Source organism: Drosophila subpulchrella, unplaced genomic scaffold (assembly GCF_014743375.2).
Source record: "Drosophila subpulchrella strain 33 F10 #4 breed RU33 unplaced genomic scaffold, RU_Dsub_v1.1 Primary Assembly Seq153, whole genome shotgun sequence".
Lineage (NCBI taxonomy): Eukaryota > Metazoa > Arthropoda > Insecta > Diptera > Drosophilidae > Drosophila > Drosophila subpulchrella.
In genome coordinates this window covers 10001-17786 of record NW_023665492.1, presented here as the reverse complement: position 1 = coordinate 17786, position 7786 = coordinate 10001, and positions in this window count along the sequence as shown.

The following is a 7786-nucleotide window of genomic DNA, read 5'->3' as shown; positions in this document are numbered from 1 at the left end:
ATAGGGAGGTGGTCGTTGGCGGGCCCCTCCTCGTATTGGTCAAAACTTATGTTATGCATATGAATTTGTCAATACTATATAGAACGCCAAGCATATCCATATAAACTATGGATATGCATAGAAAACCATACAAAAGTAAAAAAAAATTATGTATAGAAAAATATACATATATTTATATAAGTGAATCGTATGGATATGGCTTATAGGTATAATACCTATAAGGCATAATAATGTATAACAAGTAAATATACATTGAAATGTGAATGCATTGTATGGATATGGCATATAAATGCCATATATATAGAAATAAATTGTATATCAATGATATAACAATTATAAACCTAGTGAGGGGCGGCACTAGTGAATGAATCGTATGGATATGGCTTATAGGTATAATACCTATAAGGCATAATAATGTATAATATAATAAATATACATTAAGATATGAATGGATTGTATAAATATGGCATAGAAATGCCATATACATAAGAATAAATGGTAGAATTTACCCATATATCACTGAAACACGATATATAAACCTAGTGATAGCTGGCACTAGTACTGTAAACAGGCACGCAATAGTGCGTGGGGTAAAAAACTACTATAGGGAGGTGGTCGTTGGCGGGCCCCTCCTCGTATTGGTCAAAACTTATGTTATGCATATGAATTTGTCAATACTATATAGAACGCCAAGCATATCCATATAAACTATGGATATGCATAGAAATCCATACAAAAGTAAAAAAAAATTATGTATAGAAAAATATACATATATTTATATAAGTGAATCGTATGGATATGGCTTATAGGTATAATACCTATAAGGCATAATAATGTATAACAAGTAAATATACATTGAAATGTGAATGCATTGTATGGATATGGCATATAAATGCCATATATATAGAAATAAATTGTATATCAATGATATAACAATTATAAACCTAGTGAGGGGCGGCACTAGTGAATGAATCGTATGGATATGGCTTATAGGTATAATACCTATAAGGCATAATAATGTATAATATAATAAATATACATTAAGATATGAATGGATTGTATAAATATGGCATAGAAATGCCATATACATAAGAATAAATGGTAGAATTTACCCATATATCACTGAAACACGATATATAAACCTAGTGATAGCTGGCACTAGTACTGTAAACAGGCACGCAATAGTGCGTGGGGTAAAAAACTACTATAGGGAGGTGGTCGTTGGCGGGCCCCTCCTCGTATTGGTCAAAACTTATGTTATGCATATGAATTTGTCAATACTATATAGAACGCCAAGCATATCCATATAAACTATGGATATGCATAGAAAACCATACAAAAGTAAAAAAAAATTATGTATAGAAAAATATACATATATTTATATAAGTGAATCGTATGGATATGGCTTATAGGTATAATACCTATAAGGCATAATAATGTATAACAAGTAAATATACATTGAAATGTGAATGCATTGTATGGATATGGCATATAAATGCCATATATATAGAAATAAATTGTATATCAATGATATAACAATTATAAACCTAGTGAGGGGCGGCACTAGTGAATGAATCGTATGGATATGGCTTATAGGTATAATACCTATAAGGCATAATAATGTATAATATAATAAATATACATTAAGATATGAATGGATTGTATAAATATGGCATAGAAATGCCATATACATAAGAATAAATGGTAGAATTTACCCATATATCACTGAAACACGATATATAAACCTAGTGATAGCTGGCACTAGTACTGTAAACAGGCACGCAATAGTGCGTGGGGTAAAAAACTACTATAGGGAGGTGGTCGTTGGCGGGCCCCTCCTCGTATTGGTCAAAACTTATGTTATGCATATGAATTTGTCAATACTATATAGAACGCCAAGCATATCCATATAAACTATGGATATGCATAGAAAACCATACAAAAGTAAAAAAAAATTATGTATAGAAAAATATACATATATTTATATAAGTGAATCGTATGGATATGGCTTATAGGTATAATACCTATAAGGCATAATAATGTATAACAAGTAAATATACATTGAAATGTGAATGCATTGTATGGATATGGCATATAAATGCCATATATATAGAAATAAATTGTATATCAATGATATAACAATTATAAACCTAGTGAGGGGCGGCACTAGTGAATGAATCGTATGGATATGGCTTATAGGTATAATACCTATAAGGCCATAATAATGTATAATATAATAAATATACATTAAGATATGAATGGATTGTATAAATATGGCATAGAAATGCCATATACATAAGAATAAATGGTAGAATTTACCCATATATCACTGAAACACGATATATAAACCTAGTGATAGCTGGCACTAGTACTGTAAACAGGCACGCAATAGTGCGTGGGGTAAAAAACTACTATAGGGAGGTGGTCGTTGGCGGGCCCCTCCTCGTATTGGTCAAAACTTATGTTATGCATATGAATTTGTCAATACTATATAGAACGCCAAGCATATCCATATAAACTATGGATATGCATAGAAATCCATACAAAAGTAAAAAAAAATTATGTATAGAAAAAATATACATATATTTATATAAGTGAATCGTATGGATATGGCTTATAGGTATAATACCTATAAGGCATAATAATGTATAACAAGTAAATATACATTGAAATGTGAATGCATTGTATGGATATGGCATATAAATGCCATATATATAGAAATAAATTGTATATCAATGATATAACAATTATAAACCTAGTGAGGGGCTGCACTAGTATATGAATCGTATGGATATGGCTTATAGGTATAATACCTATAAGGCATAATAATGTATAATATAATAAATATAAATTAAGATATGAATGAATTATATAAATATGGCATAGAAATGCCATATACATACATAAGAATAAATGGTAGAATTTACCCATATATCACTGAAACACGATATATAAACCTAATGATAGCTGGCACTAGTACTGTAAAACATGCACGCAATAGTGCGTGGGGTAAAAAACTACTATAGGGAGGTGGTCGTTGGCGGGCCCCTCCTCGTATTGGTCAAAACTTATGTTATGCATATGAATTTGTCAATACTATATAGAACGCCAAGCATATCCATATAAACTATGGATATGCATAGAAATCCATACAAAAGTAAAAAAAAATTATGTATAGAAAAATATACATATATTTATATAAGTGGAATCGTATGGATATGGCTTATAGGTATAATACCTATAAGGCATAATAATGTATAACAAGTAAATATACATTGAAATGTGAATGCATTGTCATGGATATGGCATATAAATGCCATATATATAGAAATAAATTGTATATCAATGATATAACAATTATAAACCTACGTGAGGGCGGCACTAGTGAATGAATCGTATGGATATGGCTTATAGGTATAATACCTATAAGGCAATAATAATGTATAATATAATAAATATACATTAAGATATGAATGGATTGTATAAATATGGCATAGAAATGCCATATACATAAGAATAAATGGTAGAATTACCCATATATCACTGAAACACGATATATAAACCCTAGTGATAGCTGGCACTAGTACTGTAAACAGGCACGCAATAGTGCGTGGGGTAAAAAACTACTATAGGGAGGTGGTCGTTGGCGGGCCCCTCCTCGTATGGTCAAAACTTATGTTATGCATATGAATTTGTCAATACTATATAGAACGCCAAGCATATCCATATAAACTATGGATATGCATAGAAATCCATACAAAAGTAAAAAAAAAATTTATGTATAGAAAAATATACATATATTTATATAAGTGAATCGTATGGATATGGCTTATAGGTATAATACCTATAAGGCATAATAATGTATAACAAGTAAATATACATTGAAATGTGAATGCATTGTATGGATATGGCATATAAATGCCATATATATAGAATAAATTGTATATCAATGATATAACAATTATAAACCTAGTGAGGGGGCGGCACTAGTGAATGAATCGTATGGATATGGCTTATAGGTATAATACCTATAAGGCATAATAATGTATAATATAATAAATATACATTAAGATATGAATGGATTGTATAAATATGGCATAGAAAATGCCATATACATAAGAATAAATGGTAGAATTTACCCATATATCACTGAAACACGATATATAAACCTAGTGATAGCTGGCACTAGTACTGTAAACAGGCACGCAAATAGTGCGTGGGGTAAAAAAACTACTATAGGGAGGTGGTCGTTGGCGGGCCCCTCCTCGTATTGGTCAAAACTTATGTTATGCATATGAATTTGTCAATACTATATAGAACGCCAAGCATATCCATATAAACTATGGATATGCATAGAAAACCATACAAAAGTAAAAAAAAATTATATGTATAGAAAAAATATACATATATTTATATAAGTGAATCGTATGGATATGGCTTATAGGTATAATACCTATAAGGCATAATAATGTATAACAAGTAAATATACATTGAAATGTGAATGCATTGTATGGATATGGCATATAAAATGCCATATATATAGAAATAAATTGTATATCAATGATATAACAATTATAAAACCTAGTGAGGGGCGGCACTAGTGAATGAATCGTATGGATATGGCTTATAGGTATAATACCTATAAGGCATAATAATGTATAATATAATAAATATACATTAAGATATGAATGGATTGTATAAATATGGCATAGAAATGCCATATACATAAGAATAAATGGTAGAATTTACCCATATATCACTGAAAACACCGATATATAAACCTAGTGATAGCTGGCACTAGTACTGTAAACAGGCACGCAATAGTGCGTGGGGTAAAAAACTACTATAGGGGAGGTGGTCGTTGGGCGGCCCCTCCTCGTATTGGTCAAAACTTATGTATTGCATATGAATTTGTCAATACTATATAGAAACGCCAAGCATATCCATATAAACTATGGATATGCATAGAAAACCATACAAAAGTAAAAAAAAATTATGTATAGAAAAATATACATATATTTATATAGTGAATCGTATGGATATGGCTTATAGGTATAATACCTATAAGGCATAATAATGTATAACAAGTAAATATACATTGAAATGTGAATGCATTGTATGGATATGGCATATAAATGCCATATATATAGAAATAAATTGTATATCAATGATATAACAATTATAAACCTAGTGAGGTGGCGGCACTAGTGAATGAATCGTATGGATATGGCTTATAGGTATAATACCTATAAGGCATAATAATGTATAATATAATAAATATACATTAAGATATGAATGGATTGTATAAATATGGCATAGAAATGCCATATACATAAGAATAAATGGTAGAATTTACCCATATATCACTGAAACACGATATATAAACCTAGTGATAGCTGGCACTAGTACTGTAAACAGGCACGCAATAGTGCGTGGGGTAAAAAACTACTATAGGGAGGTGGTCGTTGGCGGGCCCCTCCTCGTATTGGTCAAAACTTATGTTATGCATATGAATTTGTCAATACTATATAGAACGCCAAGCATATCCATATAAACTATGGATATGCATAGAAAATCCATACAAAAGTAAAAAAAAACTTATGTATAGAAAAAATATACATATATTTATATAAGTGAATCGTATGGATATGGCTTATAGGTATAATACCTATAAGGCATAATAATGTATAACAAGTAAATATACATTGAAATGTGAATGCATTGTATGGATATGGCATATAAATGCCATATATATAGAAATAAATTGTATATCAATGATATAACAATTATAAACCTAGTGAGGGGCGGCACTAGTGAATGAATCGTATGGATATGGCTTATAGGTATAATACCTATAAGGCATAATAATGTATAATATAATAAATATACATTAAGATATGAATGGATTGTATAAATATGGCATAGAAATGCCATATACATAAGAATAAATGGTAGAATTTACCCATATATCACTGAAACACGATATATAAACCTAGTGATAGCTGGCACTAGTACTGTAAACAGGCACGCAATAGTGCGTGGGGTAAAAAACTACTATAGGGAGGTGGTCGTTGGCGGGCCCCTCCTCGTATTGGTCAAAACTTATGTTATGCATATGAATTTGTCAATACTATATAGAACGCCAAGCATATCCATATAAACTATGGATATGCATAGAAATCCATACAAAAATAAAAAAAAATTATGTATAGAAAAATATACATATATTTATATAAGTGAATCGTATGGATATGGCTTATAGGTATAATACCTATAAGGCATAATAATGTATAACAAGTAAATATACATTGAAATGTGAATGCATTGTATGGATATGGCATATAAATGCCATATATATAGAAATAAATTGTATATCAATGATATAACAATTATAAACCTAGTGAGGGGCGGCACTAGTGAATGAATCGTATGGATATGGCTTATAGGTATAATACCTATAAGGCATAATAATGTATAATATAATAAATATACATTAAGATATGAATGGATTGTATAAATATGGCATAGAAATGCCATATACATAAGAATAAATGGTAGAATTTACCCATATATCACTGAAACATGATATATAAACCTAGTGATAGCTGGCACTAGTACTGTAAACAGGCACGCAGTAGTGCGTGGGGTAAAAAACTACTATAGGGAGGTGGTCGTTGGCGGGCCCCTCCTCGTATTGGTCAAAACTTATGTTATGCGTAAACATATGATTTTGTCAATACTATAAAGAAAACTTGTTTTGTACATACAAAACTAAATGAATTATATGGATATTGAAAAATAAATGGCATTATATCCATATAATGAAAATATACTTGTATTCTCTTATTATAAGAGAGAATACCGTATAGTTGGTTGGCAAAGACAATTGAAAATACCCGAATTGCAGATGATGGGTTCAAAAACTACTATAGGGTGGTGTAGCAAATAATATGAAGATGATATATCCATATAATGGATATACACTAGTATTCTCTTATTATAATAGAGAATACCATATAAATGGTTGGCAAAGACAATTGAAAATACCCGAATTGAAGTTGACGGGTTCAAAAACTATTATAGGGTGATGTAGCAAATAAAATAATGAAGATATATCCATATAATGGAATTATATGTGTATTCTCTTATTATATGAGAGAGTACCAAACGGTTGATTGGCAAAGACAATTGAAAATACCCGAATTAAAGATATTGGGTCCAAAAACTACTATAGGATGGTCAATGGGCCGGCCATCTACTATTGACGTGACAAAATACTGTCTGTCGGTAGAGAAGATATTAATCCGTCAAATTTGTTTCTTTATTCATTTATGAATATGAGACTTGGCTCCACGGTTAATATTTTAAGCCCAAAGATAATAATGTTGAAACAAAGGCCAAGGTTTCTATTATACATAGAATAACAAATTGTTTCCGAACTTTATCGTTAATCCAAATAAATAATTACAATTGAGGCAGGCTAATAATGATATATATTTTGTATTGATAATCTTGATATATATGTATATTGGTCTGCCATTATCACATACTGAGTTATGTGATAATTCCCTGCGGGGATAAATTAAAAGAGGTGTCCCTATATTAAAAGAAAATAATATATATATATATTATTTTTTCTAACGTACATATCATATATGCGCTCGGTTTTATATTATATATTACCAAAGAGTCTTATATGAATATATACAGATAAATTTTAAATTTATCATCAAAATACAAATGATTTAATTCAATATTTTATATTGGTTAAACAAAAATTGTACAT